Below are 11,525 nucleotides of genomic sequence, written 5' to 3' on the forward strand. Positions count from 1 at the left end.
TGCCTACCTATAGTAGTTTTTGAACCCTCTGTCGTAATTCCGGTCGTTTACACTACTATACCCTCTCACTATAATGGCTTTTCTCTATAATACTAAGAGAATGTGGGATATTTTCAGCATTTTTTCCCTTATACATATAATAATTAATCATTTTCATATGTATATTATTTAATTTACTCATATTATTGCCAAAATCATATGAATACATAAGTTTTGAACAATATGAGAGGTCGGCAACCACTGCCTACCTATAGTAGTTTTTGAACCCTCTGTCGTAATTCCGGTCGTTTACACTACTATACCCTCTCACTATAATGGCTTTTCTCTATAATACTAAGAGAATGTGGGATATTTTCAGCATTTTTTCCCTTATACATATAATAATTAATCATTTTCATATGTATATTATTTAATTTACTCATATTATTGCCAAAATCATATGAATACATAAGTTTTGAACAATATGAGAGGTCGGCAACCACTGCCTACCTATAGTAGTTTTTGAACCCTCTGTCGTAATTCCGGTCGTTTACACTACTATACCCTCTCACTATAATGGCTTTTCTCTATAATACTAAGAGAATGTGGGATATTTTCAGATTTTTTCCCTTATACATATAATAATTAATCATTTTCATATGTATATTATTTAATTTACTCATATTATTGCCAAAATCATATGAATACATAAGTTTTGAACAATATGAGAGGTCGGCAACCACTGCCTACCTATAGTAGTTTTTGAACCCTCTGTCGTAATTCCGGTCGTTTACACTACTATACCCTCTCACTATAATGGCTTTTCTCTATATACTAAGAGAATGTGGGATATTTCAGCATTTTTTCCCTTATACATATAATAATTAATAATTTTCATATGTATATTATTTAATTTACTCATATAATTGCCAAAATCATATGAATACATAAGTTTTGAACAATATGAGAGGTCGGCAACCACTGCCTACCTATAGTAGTTTTTGAACCCTCTGTCGTAATTCCGGTCGTTTACACTACTATACCCTCTCACTATAATGGCTTTTCTCTATAATACTAAGAGAATGTGGGAATATTTCAGCATTTTTTCCCCTATACATATAATAATTAATAATTTTCATATGTATATTATTTAATTTACTCATATAATTGCCAAAATCATATGAATACATAAGTTTTGAACAATATGAGAGGTCGGCAACCACTGCCTACCTATAGTAGTTTTTGAACCCTCTGTCGTAATTCCGGTCGTTTACACTACTATACCCTCTCACTATAATGGCTTTTCTCTATAATACTAAGAGAATGTGGGAATATTTCAGCATTTTTTCCCCTATACATATAATAATTAATAATTTTCATATGTATATTATTTAATTTACTCATATAATTGCCAAAATCATATAAATACATAAGTTTTGAACAATATCAGAGGTCAGCAACGGTCTTTCCTCTATAATACTAAGATAATATGGGAATATTTTCAGCATTTTTTCCCTTATACATTTATACATATAATAATTAATCATTTTCATATGTATATTATTTAATTTACTCATATTATTGCCAAAATCATATAAATACATAAGTTTTGAACAATATCAGAGGTCAGCAACGGTCTTTCCTCTATAATACTAAGATAATGTGGGAATATTTCATCATTTTTTCCTTTATACATTTATACATATAATATTTAATCATTTTATATGTATATTATTTAATTTACTCATATAATTGCCAAAATCATATAAATACATAAGTTTTGAACAATATCAGAGGTCGGCAACGGTCTTTCCTCTATAATACTAAGATAATATGGGAATATTTCAGCATTTTTTCCCTTATACATATAATAATTAATCATTTTCATATGTATATTATTTAATTTACTCGTATAATTGCCAAAATCCTATGAAGACATAAGAGAATACAATATGAGAGGTCGGCGCAACCATAATATAGTAGTTGATGACGAGGTGTTTGGCAACTTGATACAATTCTTTAAAAAGTCTTTATATTAATTATATGATAGGGACAATATCATATGCGTCACTAAATTGATGACGAGGTGTTTGGCAACGTGACACAAATCATTAAAGTCTTTATATTAATTATATGATAGAGACAATATCATATGCGTCACTAAATTGATGACGAGGTATTTGGCAACTTGATAGAATTCTTTAAAGTCTTTATATCAAAAATTATATGATAGGGACAATATCATATGCGTCACTAAATTGATGACGAGGTGTTTGGCAACTTGACACAATTCATTAAAGTCTTTATATTAATTATATGATAGAGACAATATCATATGCGTCACTAAATTGATCAGTCGCGATCGAACACTCGACGAGTGCAGACGTGCCTGCGGATCGACAGCAAATTGTTAGCAAATTGTTCACAGTTGTAAGTCCCGTTACTTGTGCCCAGCCACTTCGCGTCGCGTGATCTTGTCGCGCGTTTTGATTGGCCCAGCCAACGTACCTAACGGTAGTTCGCACTAACACCATCGCACACCCGAGTGTGCGTGTTATCAGCGCAAAAAACCCAGTGCTCGAAGCAGCGGTATAATTGCAAAGCAGCAGCCACGTGCTGCCTGGCTCACCGGCTTACGGTGCCCAGCTTCCCCCCCCCCCCCCCCTCCTCACTCCTTATCAACTTTGGAGAAGATGGACTGGCAGGCCCCCCCGCGCACCCACAAGCTTGGAACAACACCACGCAAAAAGGCTCTGAGAACACGCAAGAGCAGCTCCAGCAGCGAGGGAAGCACCTCGCATACAGAGCCGGGCGAGATAAAGCGAAAACCGGCAAAGAAAGCACAGGGAGAGGAGCTGGAAGATAAGCCAAGCACTAGCGCAGCTCTGCGCAAGAAGCTCGCCAACAACGCCTTCGCTTTACTCTCGACCGAAGAAGACGAGTACGACCAAGAGAGCTCTGATGACGAACCCGGACCTAAAGACGATTCCAAGCCCAAGACCCCCGAGAAACCAAAGCCCACCCCGAAGACCATCAAGCCACCTCCGATTTTTATCCCCGATGTGACCAACATCTCGGCACTCGTCAAGATGATCACGACTCTTGTAGGCCCGAAGAACAATTTTACCTACAAGACCGTGAATGGCAACAACGTACGTGTCATGATGCCGGACAAAGAGTCCTATACAGCTCTGCGTCTCCAACTTGTGGCCCAAAACAAGAGGCATCGGACTTTCCAGCCGAAAGATGAACGTGCATACAAGGTTGTCATCAAAGGACTCCACCACTCCACCGATCGTGAGGAAATCATTGAAGACCTTCGCAGACAAGGGCACGCTGTTAGAGATCTGCACAATCCCATTGGCAGAAGAACTAAAGAACCGCTGGGAATATTCTTCGCCAACCTGGAGCCTTCCAGCAACAACAAAGACGTCTACCAAGTCAAGCGGATCTGCAGGTCGGTAGTAACCATTGAACCGCCGCAGAAGTTCAACGACGTGCCTCAATGCTTCAGGTGCCAAGGATTCGGTCATACACAGCGTTACTGCTTCCTGGAATACCGATGTGTAAAGTGTGGAGGCCCTCACGAATCGAGGGCATGTGAGAAGAGGGAGGACGACAAAGCGTGCTGCTTCCACTGCCAGGCGGACCATCCTGCGTCTTTCAAGGGATGCCCTGCATACAAAAGGGCCAAAGCACTCGCTGCTCCGAAAACAAGGCCCGTCGCTAATGCTAACAAGGCGCCGCCCGTGGCATCACCAAACGTCACCTCTGGCAGGAGCTACCGAGACGCCCTCAACGGAGTGCACGCAGCACCGCAGAATCCCACAACCCCAGTCCAAACCCAAACAGAAACCCCACACTCCGGTCAGATAGAAGCGATGTTCGCTCGCATGGAAGGAATGATGGAAAGGATGATGGAGCGCATGTTCACCCAGATGACACAGCTGGTGGCCACCATTCTCAACAGCAAGTCATGCAACTAAAGCTCCACCTAGTCGTCTGGAATGCGAACGGCCTGCAGAACAGCAAGGCCATAGTCGAGCACCATCTGAAGACCCACCAGATCGATATCCTACTCGTAGCCGAAACCCACTTCTCCCCCAGATCCCACTTTAATATCAGCGGATATGACCTCATCCATGCAGACCATCCTTCTGGCAGAGCACGCGGTGGAGCAGCCATCCTCATCAGGAGCGGTATTCAATACCTAGAGCTGCCCGCGTTTCAGCAAGACTGGGCACAATGTCCTGTCATCAGGATTGTCAGCCCGCAAGGAGATTTAGACATTGGAGCGGTCTACTTTCCCCCCAGATACCGCATAACAGCATCTCACCTCAGTGAGTTCTTCGAGCATTTTGGGCCCCGCTTCATAGCAGCTGGAGATTATAACGCCAAACATTCTTGGTGGGGATCGCGCGCCAACAACCCCAAAGGGAAAACTCTGTTTGGGTACCTGCAACGCCACCGACTGGACTGCCACTCCACTGGCGAGCCCACTCACTGGCCAACGAATCCCCTCAAGACTCCAGACCTACTGGACTTTGCTGTGTCGAAAGGCATAGGGCATGCGAAGATCAGCTGCACAACAAATGCTGATCTCCTGTCAGACCACTGTGCAATAAACGTGCTAATCAACACGCCAGTCCTCAGGAAAACCCCGCTCAGAAGGCTCACTGGAAAATATACCGACGCCGCCAAGTTCGCGTCCTGGATGCTCTCCACCGTCAATCCGAACCCCATCCTCAACACACCCAGGAACATTGATGAAGCTATCGGGAATCTCACCAGGCAGATGCAAAACGCTGCGGAATTCGCAAGCCCACCGCCACCAAAGACTGCGAGAACACCTAGCAGGGACCTCCACCTCTGGTCCCCGGAAATTGCGGCACTCGTGACTGAGAAGAGGCGTCTCAGGAGAGTTTGGTTCTTGACGCGCAATCCAAGAGACAAAACAGCGCTCAATCACGCCACAAAGGAGTTGAAGGACAAGATCTCCAGCCTACGCCAGGACTCCTTCCTCAGATTCCTCGAGGAACTCTCTCCCGGGGACCCAGACCACAATCTGTGGAACGTCACCCGCCACATTAAACGACCAGCCAAAAAGGTTTCCGCAGTGCGCAAAGCAGATGGATCCTGGTGCCGTTCGGATGCTGAAAGAGCAGAAGCTTTCGCCGAACACCTTTACAACGCCTTCTCTCCGTTCGACTGCTGCACTGCCGAAGAACATGCTGAAACAGCCCGGTTTCTCAATAGCCCAAGCTCTCCCGGTCCCCCGTTGGAACCAGTCGACCCTGAGGAAGTTGCGCAGGAGATTGCTCTACTGAAGAACAACAAATCTCCAGGCCTGGATCGTATAGATGCGGCGGCCCTAAAAATGCTCCCATTCCGCTGCACACAAATGCTGGCCAGCATTTACAACAGCTGCTTCCGGCTAGGGTACTTCCCGGAAGAGTGGAAAAGAGCAGAGGTTATTGTCCTCCTCAAGCCTGGTAAGCCTGAAGCCAATCTCGCCTCCTATCGTCCGATTAGTTTGCTGGCAATCCTCTCCAAAATACTCGAAAGAGTATTTTTGCGCAGAGTATTGCCAGTACTGGATGAGGCTGGTTTGATCCCCGATCACCAGTTTGGCTTCAGGCGCTCCCACGGAACACCAGAGCAATGCCACCGGCTAGTCGAACGGATCCTCGAGGCATTCGAGCAAAAGAAATACTGCTGCGCTGTAATGCTCGACGTGAAGCAGGCATTCGACAGAGTTTGGCATCCTGGACTCCTCCATAAACTCAAATCCTACCTCCCAAGCCCCCATTTTACCCTCCTCAAATCCTACACTGAGGGAAGAGCATTCCAAGTCAGATGCGGAAGTGCAATAAGCCTACCCAGACTGATCAGAGCTGGAGTTCCGCAAGGCAGTGTGCTCGGACCAATACTGTACACCCTTTACACCGCAGACCTTCCCATAATCCCCTCCAGGAACCTAACTATAGCGACTTATGCAGATGACACGGCTTTCCTCGCCTCCTCATCCGACCCACGAGAAGCCTCCGAAACAATCCAAAGGCAAATGGACGCGCTACATCCCTGGCTCAGCAGGTGGAACATCGTAGTGAACGCGGAAAAATCTACCCAAACAACATTTGCACTAAGGAGAGGAGACTGCCCACCGGTCACGCTAAACGGAGTCATCATTCCCAACGCACCCGCACCCAAGTACCTAGGACTTACCCTGGACCGCAGGCTCACTTGGCGTCCCCACATCGTCAGCAAACGCATACAGGCCGATGCGCGTCTGAGGCAGATGCATTGGCTTATTGGGAGAGGGTCCAAGCTAAGGCAGAACCACAAAATCCTGGTGTACAAGGCAATTCTCAAGCCCATCTGGACCTACGGGATACAGCTATGGGGCACGGCAAGCCACACGAATCGCCTGCGTATACAGCGGTTCCAGAATAGGTGCTTGAGAATTGCCTGTAATGCGCATCCCTACCACGAGAATGTCGCCATACATAGGGAACTTGGAATCCCACAAGTCGCTGATGAAATCTCCAGGCTCAGCGAGAGATACCTGAAAAGGCTCGAAAACCACCCTAACCACCTCGCCACCAACCTGTTAGACAATAGCCAAACAAGCAGACGTCTCATGAGGAGACACCCTCTCGATCTTCCACAACAATAGACAACACATATAAAACCCGCCACAAATACATGTACAATAGTATCCCTTAAGCTAATGTTCCCCCGCAAAACCATTTAATTATTGTCCACTAGGACAGATTTTAAATAAATAAACGCACGCTAAAAAAAAAAAAAAAAAAAAAAAAAAAAAAACTAAATTGATGACGAGGTTTTTGGCAACTTGATAAATTTTTTAAAGTCTTTATATCAAAAATTATATGATAGGGACAATATCATATGCGTCACTAAATTGATGACGAGGTGTTTGGCAACTTGACACAATTCATTAAAGTCTTTATATTAATTATATGATAGGGACAATATCATATGCGTCACTAAATTGATGACGAGGTATTTGGCAACTTGATACAATTCTTTAAAGTTTTTATATCAAAAATTATATGATAGGGACAATATCATATGCGTCACTAAATTGATGACGAGGTGTTTGGCAACTTGACACAATTCATTAAAGTCTTTATATTAATTATATGATAGGGACAATATCATATGCGTCACTAAATTGATGACGAGGTATTTGGCAACTTGATATAATTCTTTAAAGTCTTTATATCAAAAATTATATGATAGGGACAATATCATATGCGTCACTAAATTGATGACGAGGTATTTGGCAACGTGATAGAATTCTTTAAAGTCTTTATATCAAAAATTATACGATAGGGACAATATCATATGCGTCACTAAATTGATGACGAGGTATTTGGCAACTTGATATAATTCTTTAAAGTCTTTATATCAAAAATTATATGATAGGGACAATATCATATGCGTCACTAAATTGATGACGAGGTGTTTGTTTGGCTACAGGAAAAATCATTTATTTATCGAATCATCAAGCAAAGGATAAGCTTCAGTGGATCGCAGTATGGCAGCTGCTCAACCACTTACAACACCTTGCCTGTTACAAAAGTCGTTTACAATTGATTCTAGGCTTTGTCATTGTATTAAATAATGCTTTTATATGTAACTAGCGCGGCATCAGGTGATCGAAGATCCTCCTAATTTACTATGTTACAAATTACATTGGCATCACATCCATTGTCGTTTATAAAATAAATTATAAACTTTAAATGGTTTAGAAGCCATACAATGCAAATTGCCCCTTATTTATCATTGCAGTCCAGCACGGATACGACCTTAGAGGCGTTCAGGCATAATCCAACGGACGTAGCGTCATACCACTGTTCGCTCGAACAAGTATTGTGCCATTGGTCCGTACCTGCGGTTCCTCTCGTACTACGCAGGAATGCTGTCGCAACAACGTTTTGTCATTAGTAGGGTAAAACTAACCTGTCTCACGACGGTCTAAACCCAGCTCACGTTCCCTTGCATGGGTGAACAATCCAACGCTTGGTGAATTTTGCTTCACAATGATAGGAAGAGCCGACATCGAAGGATCAAAAAGCGACGTCGCTATGAACGCTTGGCCGCCACAAGCCAGTTATCCCTATGGTAACTTTTCTGACACCTCTTGTTAAAAACTCTTTAAACCAAAAGGATCGATAGGCCGAGCTTTTGCTGTCCCTGTGTGTACTGAACACCGAGATCAAGTCAGCATTTGCCCTTTTGCTCTATGTGTGGTTTCTGTCCGCACTGAGCTGGCCTTGGGACACCTCCGTTATTATTTGAGAGATGTACCGCCCCAGTCAAACTCCCTACCTGGCAATGTCCTTGAATTGGATCATACCTGAGTAATTGGAGTTATACCAAATTTTCAAATCAAAAATACATAAATGCATCGTTTTATTAAAGAATTTGTTTGCGATTATATAACAAACTCGTGATACTTTGATCAAGAAGCTTGCATCAAAACCCAATACCATAAGATATAATAAATATATCCGTATAATGGCTAGGAAATGATACACGTTCCATTTAATCAAGTAAGTAAGGAAACAATAAGAGTAGTGGTATTTCATTGACGATACCAAACCGAGGTCTAATATCTCCCACTTATTCTACACCTCTTATGTCTCCTTACACTGCCAGATTAGAGTCAAGCTCAAAAGGGTCTTCTTTCCCCGCTAATTATTCCAAGCCCGTTCCCTTGGCTGTGGTTTCGCTAGATAGTAGATAGGGACAGTAGGAATCTCGTTAATCCATTCATGCGCGTCACTAATTAGATGACGAGGCATTTGGCTACCTTAAGAGAGTCATAGTTACTCCCGCCGTTGACCCGCGCTTACTTGAATTTCTTCACTTTGACATTCAGAGCACTGGGCAGAAATCACATTGTGTCAACACCCGCTAGGGCCATCACAATGCTTTGTTTTAATTAGACAGTCGGATTCCCCAAGTCCGTGCCAGTTCTGAATTGATTGTTAATTGATAATCGTTATAATTGATAAGAACTAATTGGTTTAACCCAAATAGTATTCTTAAAAATTTTAGCAAGAAAGTTCCACAATTGGCTACGTAACTAAACTATCCGGGGAACAAGTAACTAACATAAATGCTAGAAACTCTATTTACCCAGAACGAGCACATAAACCATGTTATTGTTTCCCAATCAAGCCCGACTATCTCAATCTTCAGAGCCAATCCTTATCCCGAAGTTACGGATCTAATTTGCCGACTTCCCTTACCTACATTATTCTATCGACTAGAGACTCTTCACCTTGGAGACCAGCTGCGGATATTGGTACGGCCTGTTGAGAAGTTTGCGTGTCCCCACCATAAATTTTCAAGGTCCGAGGAGAAAATATCGACACAACAGTATATGTCATGCTCTTCTAGCCCATCTACCATATCTCTCTGCGAAAGACTTCCATGGTAGTACGGCTATAAAACAGAAAAGAAAACTCTTCCGATATCTCTCGACGGCTTCTTTATGGTCGTTCCTGTTGCCAGGATGAGCACGAGGCCCATATTTAATAACAAACGGATACTCAACAGGTTACGGAATTGGAACCGTATTCCCTTTCGTTCAAAATTATTCAAGTGTATTATATTCGCTTTGTTTATATAGTTAGGCATTTTTGTTTTACTTGAAAATTTCGGCTTTCGCCTTGAACTTAGGACCGACTAACTCGTGATCAACCACTGTTCACACGAAACCCTTCTCCACTTCAGTCCTCCAAGGTCTCATTCGATTATTTGCTACTACCACCAAGATCTGTACCAATGGCAGCTCCATGCAGGCTTACGCCAAACACTTCTACGCATACCATTGTACCTTCCTACTCACTAAAGTTTCAAAATTTATATCACAAGTAATATAAATCATCTACTTTAGCGGTAATGTATAGGTATACAACTTAAGCGCCATCCATTTTAAGGGCTAGTTGCTTCGGCAGGTGAGTTGTTACACACTCCTTAGCGGATTTCGACTTCCATGATCACCGTCCTGCTGTTTTAAGCAACCAACGCCTTTCATGGTATCTGCATGAGTTGTTAATTTGGGCACCGTAACATTACGTTTGGTTCATCCCACAGCGCCAGTTCTGCTTACCAAAAGTGGCCCACTGGGCACATTATATCATAACCTTGAACTTCATATCAAGAAAGTTAAGGTTCTTACCCATTTAAAGTTTGAGAATAGGTTAAGATCGTTTCGACCCTAAGGCCTCTAATCATTCGCTTTACCAGATAAGATTATTTTATATAATATTAAAATGCACCAGCTATCCTGAGGGAAACTTCGGAAGGAACCAGCTACTAGATGGTTCGATTGGTCTTTCGCCCCTATACTCAATTCTGACAATCGATTTGCACGTCAGAACTGTTTCGGTCTTCCATCAGGGTTTCCCCTGACTTCAACCTGATCAAGTATAGTTCACCATCTTTCGGGTCACAGCATATATGCTCAAGGTAACGTTCCAGTTAGAGGCATAAATAATATAAATATACATTATACATAACTATATAGAACGCCCCGGGATTGTGTTAATTAGCTATAAATAGCTAAAAAACTAATCCCATTATTAGTCAAGTTAATTACGCTATTAGGTTTACATCCCAATAACTTGCACATATGTTAGACTCCTTGGTCCGTGTTTCAAGACGGGTCCCGAAGGTATCCTGAATCTTTCGCATTGTTAATCATACAAGAGCATATAATAAACACAAAAATCAATGATAATTATGCCATTATATAATTCCGAAAAATTAACGCTCTGTAATAATATAAATCTATCAGCACTTTATCAAATTAATAACATTTATTCTGTGTTAAAATGCAAGCAATTTAATTGGAATAAACTATAAGTTATATTTTATGATAAATTTGGGATATGCTAATAGATTACAATGTCCTTATATGGAAAAAATGCACATTATTCTTAATAATATTATTTAAATATTACAATTTTAATGATGAATTTTCCATAACGGATATTCAGGTTCATCGGGCTTAACCTCTAAGCAGTTTCACGTACTGTTTAACTCTCTATTCAGAGTTCTTTTCAACTTTCCCTCACGGTACTTGTTTACTATCGGTCTCATGGTTATATTTAGTTTTAGATGGAGTTTACCACCCACTTAGTGCTGCACTATCAAGCAACACGACTCTTTGGAAACATCATCTAGTAATCATTAACGTTATACGGGCCTGGCACCCTCTATGGGTAAATGCCTCATTTAAGAAGGACTTAAATCATTAATTTCTCATACTAGAATATTGACGCTCCATACACTGCATCTCACATTTGCCATATAGACAAAGTGACTTAGTGCTGAACTGTTTTCTTTTCGCTCGCCGCTACTAAGAAAATCCTTGTTAGTTTCTTTTCCTCCCCTAATTAATATGCTTAAATTCAGGGGGTAGTCCCATATGAGTTGAGGTTGTTATATAAAATATTTTTGCCATAAATTCTTTATATATATAATGATAAAACAATCAATTAAAT

At 41.8% G+C, this 11,525-nt stretch overlaps 1 non-coding gene across 1 annotated transcript; it reads right to left on the reverse strand.

Moving 5' to 3' along the window:
* Positions 1–7,502: 7,502 nt before the first annotated feature.
* Positions 7,503–11,463, reverse strand: LOC117149528. Its single transcript, XR_004460355.1, has one exon. It is a non-coding gene; the product is annotated as a large subunit ribosomal RNA (ribosomal RNA).
* Between the last annotated feature and the right edge of the window lie 62 nt (positions 11,464–11,525).

Source organism: Drosophila mauritiana, unplaced genomic scaffold (assembly GCF_004382145.1).
Source record: "Drosophila mauritiana strain mau12 unplaced genomic scaffold, ASM438214v1 U_24, whole genome shotgun sequence".
Taxonomy (NCBI): domain Eukaryota; kingdom Metazoa; phylum Arthropoda; class Insecta; order Diptera; family Drosophilidae; genus Drosophila; species Drosophila mauritiana.